Here is a 14044-nt window from a genome sequence, read left to right as displayed (position 1 = left end):
CCGCTTCTGATCACATACGCAGCATGTACATGGCTATAATCCAAACTGCAAGCGTTTGGATTAAAGTTGATTTTTCAATAACAAGATTTAGTTGGAAAGCGCTTGCGAATGTTTAAGTTGTTTGCTTTTTAACAGTGCATTGGCTAACGTACGTCTTATAACAAATTGACTGTCAAACTTCACATGCGTTTGTGGAAAGAATTGATTGTAATTAATCGAAGATGTCAATTTGTTTTGGTCGCGTAAAGGGAGGCTGATCTCATGGACCTTGACTCTTTAACCCTGTTACGTGTGCCTATATAATCGTAATATTAGATGTAAATGCTGAGAACAGATTGATGAATGGTAATAATAATTAAATGTAATCGCTTCGGTAAATTAATTGCCAGTTTAATTTTTTATACAAGTATTACGTGGTGTATAATATGTATATTTAAAACGATTTACAGATAGATATTAAATGAGCAATATTTGCATACATCTAATTTTGTAATCGTGTTTGCGATTAACGCGTTTACAAATTCGAAGAAATTATGAATACGAGGAACTAAGTATCAAGGAGAGGGGCAAAATATCGAAACAGCTTTATGTATTTATTTTTTCTAGGTAAATGAATAAAGTAAAATATATTTTATTAATAAAGTAAACAACGATCAATTACCTAAGTAAGTTGACTCAGTACAATTGTACAATTTTTGCCACTGGGCCGCCCATAAACAAATAAATAAACAGTCGATTAACACCCATCGAGTCGATAAAACAGCCCGTGAGACCCCCCGCGTACCAATAATGCGATTATACGAGCCATGTATCGATTCTTCATCATTCGTATCGATTATCGACCGCTTTCACCGCAGTGTGGATGTCAAAGCCTGACGCTATTAAAAGTGTATCGAGCGTAATCGCGTCAAGTTTTGTTCTTTATTAATCCCTTTTGTAACAGACTGGTTTAAACCTCTGTGATGGTTAATGAAATGAACAAGCGTGAACATCAATATGGATGTTTTGTAATATCTGACGTAGCTTCATGAGCTCTCCAAAGTACGATGAATCATAGTCACTAACCACTTCTTTAAATTTTATATTTTCTGTTACTCGAAAATATGACATTATAACTAGGGAATGCAAATCGGTTATTTTTTGTATGGAAATAATCGGTTATTAACCGAAACCGCGGTTATTTCCATACAAAAAATAACCGATTTGCATTCCCTAATTATAACTCATTACAGTCATTAGGGTAGTTTAAAAGTAGATAAGTACCTAATTTTCTTTAAAATAAACATTACATTTAATCGAACACCGGTTAGCCGTTTCTGCCTCATTGAGGAACAAACATCCAAACTTCAAAATGTATAATATTACTGTATAGTTCGTTTTTTTAGCATTAGAAATAAGGTAAACAATCTTGATGTGTCTTTTAATTGAAAAACATATTTTAAAAATAAGTTACGACAAATGTGTAACAATTATATATCTAATACGATAATTTATATTCTTCTGCTTTCATAAGTAATAGTTTTTGATTTTTAAAAAGCGTTTTTCAATTAAAAGACATGTCAAGATCGCTTACCTTCTTGCTAGTTCTTTCTAATGCTAAAAAAACGAACTATAGGTATAAGTGGTATTACGAATACGACAAGTACTTTAAAACTGTTTATAGAGACATGCTACCAACAAGTCGACGTGCTTGGCTATGGCCAATTATTTTTTATATATTACAATAAATAGGTACTCAACGAAGAGGCAAAGAGTATTTGACATAGTTCCAAGAAACGAGTATTAGTTGTACTGTGCGGTTACAATTGTTACAAACACGTAGGTACCTACGTAATGAAAGGATTCGCAGGATACAAAGTTTGGTACCGAAACAGCTTCTTCTTATTTTAAATTAAATTGATTGATCGACTCTTTTTCATAGTCTTGGCCATGCGATATAATATATTTATGAAAATATAAATACATATCTATCAGCCCGATTTTAATGTCTTGTTTTGAAATTGTTATGGATTTGATCTCGCAGAGTTTAAAAGTGACACAAAAATATTGTAATAGTTAATGTTAATACTATATTTAAAAAAACAACTGTCGATTAATATTGTATACAACTTAGTTTTGATCTTGTTATTTTTAGGTAATAATCTTGTGAATATGATTTACTAAGAACGACAATTATGAATGACAGAAGAGACATTAGCGATGTTACGATTCGACTTCACAAATCGGTTCAAACCGATTTAGGTCTGAAGTCGACTAAATCGACGTGAGTGTTCCGTAAGTCGACTTAAGATACGTTCACGTCGTTCACCCGCTCTAAACGCATCCTTTCATATATGGTGGAGAAGTAATTAGTATCTCTACCTTCCATACTTTCATATTTGTTGATGCGTCACTTTCGTTTGACATATTGAGGATTAAAATGTACGCAAATCGATTTTAAACCACGAAGAAAAATGTTGTCAATGTCATGCACATTGCCGCCATTATTGAGTCGAGTCAAGTCGAAACTTGGTATCTACAGGTAAAGTAAAATGAAACTTATTGTTTAAGATGTAAGGTTCAATTTCGCATGGACTTAAAGCGATTGATTTGGCGGTATACTTGGATCGGTTTGGCAGTTTTGTGCCGCGTCGATTTGCTAACTCAACGAATTCGCGGCAATGACACGAAATCGCACGAGACCGCACGCTCTTTCCTGCTTACTCGTATAGCGCTTTCCCGTTTTAGCTTTAGAAATTATAAAATTGTGATTTACCGCGCAACGAAAAGTAAAAAAATATTACAAAAGTTTTAAGTCAAAGTTTTTGCTGTCGTGTTAGTCTAAGGATTCTAAATAAGCATCGAACAAAGCGTAAGATTGACAATTCAATTTCCTCAACTCAAAGCCAAGTGACTACGGAGCGGTTTGAACTACAGATACTTAAAAATAGAAGTTAAATCGACTTGGCCAAATCGGTTTGCAAACCGATTTGTGTTTAAACCGGAGTCGACTTATTCGGTTTCAAAATTTTTCGATTTGACACATCACTAAGAGACATTAAAAAAATCATATTTTTTATAGGAATTTTGAGGCCTTTACGGCCATTCAAAAATTGCCATAGCGGACGGTATTTCACGTCCACACGGCGGGGTATTGGTAAAGTTTTCAACTAGCAATAATCGCACCTCGGATTAACCTCATTGGTTACGATATTGCCTCTGCGCAAAGTTAACGTTATAGCCAAATGCGAGCCGCCCCATAAAACTGCGGCGAACAAACGATAGCGCCATCTAACTCGACGCCAGCGCCATCTGTTGGCGAATGATATAACAAATTTCGTAGGTATAATCATTTCAACTTCGTTATACGTATACATATACGTACGTTATAGAGGTAAGAATATAGGAAGTATTTTTTTACCGACTTCCAAATCTCAAAAGGAGGAGGTTATCAATTCGGTTTTTTTAATTTTATACATAATAGGTATTGATGTAAAATATTTTTAGAGCCAGTTATATTTTTTGCTGACAAGATTTTATACTTTATGTTGACTATTTTAAACCATGTTTGTACGAGTACATTATTCTAGTACTTTATTATGATCTTCTTTAATTTTTGGATATTTTTCAATAAAATAAAATAGATCTTATTTTTATTTTATTAATAGCCTGCTTTTTCCACTCGGCACAATTCATTGTATTTTACAAGATGGAGTGTCAATATGTTGTCTTTAATAAAGAAATTTATTTATTTTTAATTTAATTTAACATAAAATACAAGGTGGACGAACGATCTAGTTAAGATAGTAGATAACCATCCACTTCACTACATTAATAATTATTAAACATTGCAAAATATCAAACCACATACTGATATCTGGATTTTAACAATTATTTATTCAACAATTTACCTAAGAAGAACCACGGAGCTACGAGCTTGTCCCGAAATTAACCCGTCGTTAAAAAAAAAAGGCTGACTTAACAAAATTTCTGTATAATACTTAGTGTCCAGGTGGGCGCGAAAATGCTTGCACGTAGCATCTTCTCAGAGGAGGTTATGAATGGGGCTGGCCGCAGTCACGACCGCGTATTGTGGCTTTTTGTCCCGGCTGCTTCCGTGGTGTCGGAGGTCGGCTGACCGAGCGCTTATCCAATGTGTCCGGTCAAAGTACGTTTTTTTATGTTAATAATTGTTTATTAATTTACATTTGCTTTCAGCTAGTATTTATCCCACCAAAAACATAAATGTAAAAAAGGAGAGCCAAGTTCAATACAAAAATTATGCTTGGCTGTGGGGCTCGCCGCAAAAAGAATGGAGATCTAAATGAGTGCCACTGCCAAGTTCTATGCAAAATCCAAATATGTATTTATAGGAACAAAATAACATTATAAACAAGTATTAAACTCTATTTCCTTGCTTTATTGGATACCTATAACTATTGCTGTTATTTAAAAAAATGTGAGATCTTAAAGTAGGTTAGATTTGACTTGGCCAGTTTTCATTATATCAATCATTTTATATATATTGTAATTCTGATAAAACCTGGCCAAGCCAAATCTAACCTACTTTAAGATCTCACATTTTTTTAAATAACAGCAATTGTTATAGGTATCCAATAAAGCAAGGAAATAGAGTTTAATACTTGTTTATAATGTTATTTTGTTCCTATAAATACATATTTGGATTTTGCATAGAACTTGGCAGTGGCACTCATTTAGATCTCCATTCTTTTTGCGGCGAGCCCCACAGCCAAGCATAATTTTTGTATTGAACTTGGCTCTCCTTTTTTACATTTATGTTTTTGGTGGGATATCAATACTTTTTGTAAAGAAAACTAGGCAGGTATTGAGATTTAATGTTTTTTCTTGTGTTTCCGCTGTATGGTTTTTACTTCTGTTCTTTGTATAATTATGTGGTACCGCGCGCCGCCGACGACACACCGTTGGCCGGTTGTTTAGAGCGTATTAAAAGTTTTTTGTATAGGGACACCACTTATTTTTTGACTAAACTTTATTTTAATATAGCAAATTTAATAATACATATATTGGGGTAGTTTCAAATATCTGCTTGTAACGGTTCCAACGCTACAATAAAAAAATATTTTTTTGTATGGGGACCCCCCCTATTTTTCAACTTTTTTTTATTTTTAGATTTTTTCCTACGCTTACACACAATAACCGAGCTGGATTCCAAATTTCATCCTTCTAGGTCATCTGGAAGTAGGTTAGGTTTAGGTACTTATATGTCAGTCCCAATAAAAAATGGTTTTTTTGTATGGGGACCCCCCCTATTTTTAAACTTTATTTTATTTTTAGATTTTTTCCTACGCTTACACACAATAACCGAGCTGGATTCCAAATTTCATCCTTCTAGGTCATCTGGAAGTAGGTTAGGTTTAGGTACTTATATCAGTCCCAATAAAAAATGTTTTTTTTGTATGGGGACCCCCCCTATTTTTAAACTTTATTTTATTTTTAGATTTTTTCCTACGGTTACACGCAATAACCGAGCTGGATTCCAAATTTCATCCTTCTAGGTCATCTGGAAGTAGGTTAGGTTTAGGTACTTATATGTCAGTCCCAATAAAAAGTGGTTTTTTTGTATGGGGACCCCCCCTATTTTTTAACTTTATTTTATTTTTAGATTTTTTCCTACGGTTACACACAATAACCAAGCTGGATTCCAAATTTCATCCTTCTAGGTCATCTGGAAGTAGGTTAGGTTTAGGTACTATAAGTCATAAGTCAGTCTTAAAATTTACGACTTTTTGACCTTCATACCTTTATAACCGTTTGAGCTAGCTTCATGAAATTTGGGCTTCTAGATATCCTTATGGATATAATTAAACACACGTAGTTTTATGTGTTTACGTCAAAGATGTTTTGAGTTATAGAAGGGTCAAAAGTGGCACCAAGTGGTTCGTGTAATATTACACTCGGCGCTGGCTAGCCAGTTCCTTTGCTTGAACTTGGCTTGACACGCTGCCGCGTGTCTAGATTTTTGTAATTGAAGCGCAAGTACCTGGCTAATAATTAGAAAGATAAATAAGCTTATATCCTATACATTACATAAAAAAAAACTGAATATGTCATGATAGCGTTTTCACTCACTCGGATGGAATCCGCAAATCAGCATATTAGATGCCGCCGACGAAAATTACTCTCTTAGTTAGGAGTTTGATACTTACAGTCCTAAAGGCCTAAAGGTATGCTAATTTGATTATACAGCAGCCATATTGTACTCTAAAAAAGCGATACGACTTTTAAAAATCTCCGTTTTCTGAACCTACAGTATTATTATTACTTAATTGATATTGTAACGCAAAGCTTATTTCAGTTGACAATCAAGTAGTCGTAACGATAGTAGATCTATATGACCGCCGATCAAAATAGGCGACATAGCAGCTTTTGGCTACTTAACAGCTTAAAGTAAATTTCGACACGGAACCATTGGCCAACGCCAGGTCGTCGGTCGTCAGTCGTGACCCGATGCGCTCCATCGGTCACGATGTCAGCCCGTCTATCTATCTGTTCCCAACTACTGAATGAGACAGTTACCCCCAACAAAAACTTTTCCACTAAATTCTCAAAAGAAAGCCGAAATCATTGTTAGTTAACCGTGCAATCACGATAGCTACGTAATTTTAGTTATTTATAGATTGAATTGTAATTTTTTGTTGATTGGGGAAAATATGACAATCGGTTACAAAATAACAAAACATCATTTGAACCAAAACTTGTAAAATTAAGATACTCACGATATTTAGTTTTACTTGTTTATAGAAAAGAATAATTTTCATAACAATAATAAACACGTAATAATGAAGTGAGTAGTGGAGTATACTTCCAAATTGCTTGAAATAATATTATCAAATTACTAATTAATCTTGCGAAACATTAAGCTATGTATAAAAGCATCTCCCCTCTGTTACCAAACATACCGCACTTATTCGGTCCGCAAGTATACCTATTAATTCAAAATCCGCAGCTAATTTCAGTAATTCCACAAGCTTTACGTGACCGTGGCCTCTGTAATTAGATAGTAAGCTCTAATTCCATGACGCGGCCATGACATGTAATCGTAATCAATAGAATGATAGCAATCTTCATCCTTGAGCAACACGTCCCGACAATTAATGCGGCTTGGAGACTGAGACAATGGTGGCCAAATGAACTGATTTGGTTGCGTAAGACAATCGATGGTAGCCATCGGATGATAGAATCGAATGGTCATTATTCATTAATTACGAATATACATTTAACCAACATAAAATATCTTTCTTTCTGCGGCGCTTTGATATCAATGATGTCATATATTATTTTATGCCTGGATTCATTACTTACTACAGTTCTAGTTTATTTTTTCGGACGAAAAAAGACATATCATACTTACTACCTTATAGTTAAATAGTGCCAATTAGTGATTTTTTTCTTTATCCTAAACTTGTTTTAAATTCTTATGAAGTTGTTATTGTAACCTACAATATAACGTTCTAAATACTGTACTCATTACTGAACTGTCAGCGACCAGTATTTTGATTATAATAATAAATATAACACGCAATAACTAATGAATTAAAGTAGGTAGGTACTTACTAACGAGATATTTTACTATAGAGCATACGCGTGTTTTGGTGTAATAAACAAATGGCTATAAACAGTCATGAATGTCATAATAATAAAAACATCGACCTGTCAACTTCATCAAGCGTTTAAATTGGAAGTTGATTAAAAACACGTATCAAATTGCAAATAAAAAACGCGCGCAATAAATATTGCTGTGCATTGCAATTATAATAAACAAGGTACATGAAAACTTTTAGAAGTAAACTGTGTTAACGGGTAATTAAATCTGTTGCATTTTGAACCTTAAGTGTTCTAGAATGAAGTCTAGAATAGAAGTAGCTGAATGCTGATATTTGGTTGTTTGTTGGGTGAAGAGCGTAGTGTGCGCAATAAGTAAAGCTCGCGTCATATCCGCGTGCACGCACGCAGCCTGTCACAGCGACACATTTCAATTGCGGGAGCATTATCCGAGATAGCGCTATCAGTCGTTCGTAGTACAAGTTAAGAGAGCAAAGTGGTTGTTAAAAATTGTTAGGATATTAAATTACGAACGACTTATGACCCAAAAAACGTAGGAAAATATTTATCATTGCCTATCTCAAATGCCTTTTTATCTTTTTTGATGCCTTTAGTTAGACGAAAGAAGATTATCTGCGAGGGAATTGTGTTAAATCTGCAAAAGGAAATAAATGCTTAGAGTTAGACCAGGAAAAGTCTGCAGCGATTTTGATAGCCCATGCAGTGCAAGTGTTATTTTAAACGACTAACTTCTATGAAATTATGACGTATAAATAGCACATGCACTGCGTGGGCTATCAAAATCGCTGCAGACTTTACTTGGTCTAACTCTAAAAGCTAGGCGACTTAAAAGCTACCCATAAATTGTTATCGTAATTACGAAGTGGCAAAGAATTTGTTTAATAACTGTGGGTTTACGAGTTCATAAAATAATAATAGCCGATAAATTAAAACTTGTTTTAATTATAAAGGTATAAAACGAATTAATCTAATAATGGCTTATATTGTAGCGGTTTTATATGTATAATGTACCTACCCATAAGCAATCGAGGCCCGTGCCCGTGACGAATTAAAGAAAATGTTAAATTCCTCATTTGTAACCATGGCCTTTTTTTCGTTCTATGATCCTATAGTAAAGTAACTACCTTAATTATTCGCAAGGCCAATATTTTATTTTAAACTATGCAATTTTCAATAACGAAATACGACAGTAACCAAGGATGTATAAGTGACGTAAAGCTCGACTACTCTTTTTAGGGTTCCGTACCCAAAGGGTAAAACGGGACCCTATTACTAAGACTTCTCTGTCCGTCCGTCTGTCACCAGGCTGTATCTCACGAACCGTGATAGCTAGACGGTTGAAATTTTCACAGATGATGTATTTCTGTTGCCGCTATAATAACAAATACTAAAAACAGAATAAAATAAAGATTTAAATGGGGCTCCCATACAACAAACGTGATTTTTGACCAAAGTTAAGCAACGTCGGGAGTGGTCAGTACTTGGATGGGTGACCGTTTTTTTTTTTTGCTTTTTTTTTTGTTTTTTTTTTTTAATTATGGTACGGAACCCTTCGTGCGCGAGTCCGACTCGTTTAGTTTGGTATATCTTCATTCGTTTGTGATCAATGGCATAACTTTGGTAGTTTCTGATGATTGTCTCAAAGATGGCGTTGTCCTTACTAATTATATACTATAAAATAAAAAGACTAATTAAAATGCAATGTAAATATTGTACCATACCCAAAATAACAGACAATGGGACCAGACGGGGGCCAGAGCGGGTCACGAACCCAGGTGGCCCGGTTTTGGGGTCGCCAGCTATGTACCTATAGCGACGCAGCGTGTGGGTCATAGGTATCGTAAGGGCGCTATGGTGCAACGTGTGGTGGTGGCATTTATTGCTCTATTTTACGAAATTATTGGTTTCCATATGAATGTTCCACCTATGAATGTTCAGTAACATTTTGAACGGCATTAGATTTCTAGGTTTAGGTACCATTAATATAACACTTTAAACTCTCGCGTTTTGTACACATATTTAATTACACAAACGGGTCTACCGCGATATAATTTCATTGTTTTTACCTTTAATTTATAGTTTTATTGTTTTATTGGTCAGTCTTTCCGTGACCACAGCTGGTGCAACTCAGCTGAAACGTCGGAATTAAAGGTAAAAACAATGAAATTATATCGCAGTAGACCCGTTTGTGTAATTAAATATATTAGGTACCATTAATTACCATTGCTTAAAAATACGGCGTATAGAATGCTTTATAGTGTTTTAAAATCTCGATATACATATGTATCTCGAACTTATGGGCTGACATCATTAACAAATAAAGCACAAAAAGTTTTATTACCTACTAATAACATACAGCGAGGGATGATGGCCAAGGGAAATTCACTGCTCCCACTAACGCCATCTATTGAGTTGACTATCAATCAGAAGTTTGAATTGTTTGTTCTTTAGAGAAAACAGCGCTATTTGGAAAAAATAGGCTGACAGGAATCCTGTAAATAAAATCCCACCAAAAACATAAATGTAAAAAAGGAGAGCCAAGTTCAATACAAAAATTATGCTTGGCTGTGGGGCTCGCCGCAAAAAGAATGGAGATCTAAATGAGTGCCACTGCCAAGTTCTATGCAAAATCCAAATATGTATTTATAGGAACAAAATAACATTATAAACAAGTATTAAACTCTATTTCCTTGCTTTATTGGATACCTATAACTATTGCTGTTATTTAAAAAAATGTGAGATCTTAAAGTAGGTTAGATTTGACTTGGCCAGTTTTCATTATATCAATCATTTTATATATATTGTAATTCTGATAAAACCTGGCCAAGCCAAATCTAACCTACTTTAAGATCTCACATTTTTTTAAATAACAGCAATTGTTATAGGTATCCAATAAAGCAAGGAAATAGAGTTTAATACTTGTTTATAATGTTATTTTGTTCCTATAAATACATATTTGGATTTTGCATAGAACTTGGCAGTGGCACTCATTTAGATCTCCATTCTTTTTGCGGCGAGCCCCACAGCCAAGCATAATTTTTGTATTGAACTTGGCTCTCCTTTTTTACATTTATGTTTTTGGTGGGATATCAATACTTTTTGTAAAGAAAACTAGGCAGGTATTGAGATTTAATGTTTTTTCTTGTGTTTCCGCTGTATGGTTTTTACTTCTGTTCTTTGTATAATTATGTGGTACCGCGCGCCGCCGACGACACACCGTTGGCCGGTTGTTTAGAGCGTATTAAAAGTTTTTTGTATAGGGACACCACTTATTTTTTGACTAAACTTTATTTTAATATAGCAAATTTAATAATACATATATTGGGGTAGTTTCAAATATCTGCTTGTAACGGTTCCAACGCTACAATAAAAAAATATTTTTTTGTATGGGGACCCCCCCTATTTTTCAACTTTTTTTTATTTTTAGATTTTTTCCTACGCTTACACACAATAACCGAGCTGGATTCCAAATTTCATCCTTCTAGGTCATCTGGAAGTAGGTTAGGTTTAGGTACTTATATGTCAGTCCCAATAAAAAATGGTTTTTTTGTATGGGGACCCCCCCTATTTTTAAACTTTATTTTATTTTTAGATTTTTTCCTACGCTTACACACAATAACCGAGCTGGATTCCAAATTTCATCCTTCTAGGTCATCTGGAAGTAGGTTAGGTTTAGGTACTTATATCAGTCCCAATAAAAAATGTTTTTTTTGTATGGGGACCCCCCCTATTTTTAAACTTTATTTTATTTTTAGATTTTTTCCTACGGTTACACGCAATAACCGAGCTGGATTCCAAATTTCATCCTTCTAGGTCATCTGGAAGTAGGTTAGGTTTAGGTACTTATATGTCAGTCCCAATAAAAAGTGGTTTTTTTGTATGGGGACCCCCCCTATTTTTTAACTTTATTTTATTTTTAGATTTTTTCCTACGGTTACACACAATAACCAAGCTGGATTCCAAATTTCATCCTTCTAGGTCATCTGGAAGTAGGTTAGGTTTAGGTACTATAAGTCATAAGTCAGTCTTAAAATTTACGACTTTTTGACCTTCATACCTTTATAACCGTTTGAGCTAGCTTCATGAAATTTGGGCTTCTAGATATCCTTATGGATATAATTAAACACACGTAGTTTTATGTGTTTACGTCAAAGATGTTTTGAGTTATAGAAGGGTCAAAAGTGGCACCAAGTGGTTCGTGTAATATTACACTCGGCGCTGGCTAGCCAGTTCCTTTGCTTGAACTTGGCTTGACACGCTGCCGCGTGTCTAGATCAATACATTTCATCATGTACCTGAGGCATTTTGTCGTTATATAATTGACTAATAACAAAACAATGTTTTTAAATTGGTTTGTACCTACTTTGGTACCGTTTGATAATAAAAGAAAATGTTTCTGAATTTAGTAATGGTTCCTAAACGTTTAAAGTATTTCATATTGTCTGGCCCAAGAAAAAGTAGTAAACTCATAGAGGTACAATAATATAGAGATGAAACGGGGGAGGTACAATAATATAGAGATGAAACGGGGGAGGGGCCAAATGACCAAACGAGATACACTTATAGAACTTTCAGTAGGAGTAGCAGAGAAAGCGGTACTATTGCTTGTCATTGTCACAGTCTCACTTTTTGTTTGTTCCCCGCCATAAATTTAGTATGGGCTATGGTGGGCAACAAATAACCCGACCGAATTATGTAGATTGTTTTTGGTATGTTGTCAGGAATGTTCAAACGTGTTTTTAATATTGTCGCATTGCGTATGTTTTGTCCCTCACGGAGGCAAGCGTATACCACTTCTTTTAGGATGCTAATGCTACCTACTATGAGTAAACTACTGCCAAATGTTATAAATACTATGTACCACTAGCGCCATCTAGTAAGCATGTAGGATACTCGACTCATATGGGATAAAACGTGTATGTAAATATCATCCTATTTGAAACTGGTCTAGAAAACGGGGATGTTGCGGATGCAGATTTTTTGACATCCGCGGATGCGGATGCGGATGCAGATATTTAAAGCCGGATGGCAACATTTGGTACTTAAAAACTTCAAATATTACGTACATTTTTAGCATATTTTATTGTAAAAAAACTAAACGTTTTGTATTTGAGCAAGAATATTAGGTGCGTTTTATTTAATAAACAGTAACTGGGCCGACTTTTCGGGATCTAGGCGATATATAATGACGAAATTACCTAGCACTTACGCCGCCGGCGCCGCCGCTAATACGTTCCTGTAACCGACTTGGTCGACATCCGCATCATGCGGATGCTCCGCATCGATTTTATGTGATGCGGATGTTCCGCGGATGCGGATGCGAATATTCGCAACATCCCTGCTAGAAAAGCGTCATTTAAGTAGTAGTAGTAAACTCTTTATTGTAAACATACAAGCGAACTTATCCCTTTGAGGTAGAACCAATAAACGGTAGCAATCAATCTTACTTTATGAATCGGTACTTATCTATTTCAAACGACCAGTTTATTGTTAGGATTGATATGTCTAAATCTAGCTTTCATTATAAAGGCGATACGGAGACAATACAATTGCAATTAAATTATTTTCCAAGTCTTCAGATAACGTTTGACGGTTGTGATAATGGCTTCCACAATTGAATGATTAATTCAGTAATTATCAAAGTGGCCGTGTAAACATAATATTGCTCCACTTTCATTCGTGATCAATGGATATACCTACTTATATATCAGTAATTTCTATCCGGTCTGTCTGTCCGAGCTCCATTGTTTTCTCAACTCTATCAATCACAATTACGGATGTGGCTTAATCACGTTTATACTATTAATTGATTTTAATACGACCAAGGTTAAGAAGTTTATTTCCATAAGTCGTAGGCAATGGCATGCTGGGAATTTTGCAGATCCGTGAAGGGGTAACAGAGAAGTTTTATGCTATCCGATTGCTCCTAGGATAGGCTAATTTTCAAAAAACATCATACGGTATACCGTCTCAAAATCCTGGGCTCAGGAAATAAAGCCTAAGATACAAAACAGGCCATATAATCCTAGTTACTCGGTTTGTGTAACACAAACATTACTTTATCAAGATATAGGCATTGTTGCAGTTATGGTGTCCAATAGATAGTATCGGTAAAGCTGCTAGGTGTTGCCTAACTTTACAAATAGGTGTATTGAATAAACATAGGTGGACGACGTTATTTCAATAACCAATAATAAACCAAACAAGTCACGAATAACTTGGTAACACCTAATTCAATTTTAGCGAACTGTTAGAATTGAAGTTATCTTTCGTTATCTTGAAGATAATTGATGTACGAGTATTTATTTTGTGGTTTAACTCACATATTTTAGTTACACCTTGCCTCACTCCTCTCTGTATTTTAATTGTTTTGCCTGTGCTCTCTAGTCTTTTTTAGGGTTCCGTACCCAAAGGGTAAAACGGGACCCTATTACTAAGACTTCGCTGTCCGTCCATCCGT

At 34.9% G+C, this 14044-nt stretch overlaps 1 protein-coding gene, 1 long non-coding RNA gene and 1 other non-coding gene across 4 annotated transcripts in view; all 3 read right to left on the bottom strand.

Moving 5' to 3' along the window:
* LOC134667803 (uncharacterized) overlaps window positions 1–14044 on the bottom strand; it is a 433239-nt gene that overhangs the window by 71554 nt on the left and 347641 nt on the right. The window lies entirely within an intron of this gene.
* LOC134667397 (tRNA (adenine(58)-N(1))-methyltransferase catalytic subunit TRMT61A) overlaps window positions 1–14044 on the bottom strand; it is an 86679-nt gene that overhangs the window by 12475 nt on the left and 60160 nt on the right. The gene's annotated exons all lie outside the window — the stretch shown is intronic.
* LOC134671736 (U4 spliceosomal RNA) lies at window positions 3072–3210 on the bottom strand. The gene has a single exon (XR_010099267.1). It is a non-coding gene; the product is annotated as a U4 spliceosomal RNA (small nuclear RNA).

Source organism: Cydia fagiglandana, chromosome 1 (genome assembly GCF_963556715.1).
Source record: "Cydia fagiglandana chromosome 1, ilCydFagi1.1, whole genome shotgun sequence".
NCBI classification, from domain to species: domain Eukaryota; kingdom Metazoa; phylum Arthropoda; class Insecta; order Lepidoptera; family Tortricidae; genus Cydia; species Cydia fagiglandana.
This window is presented reverse-complemented; position numbering and strand designations above follow the sequence as displayed.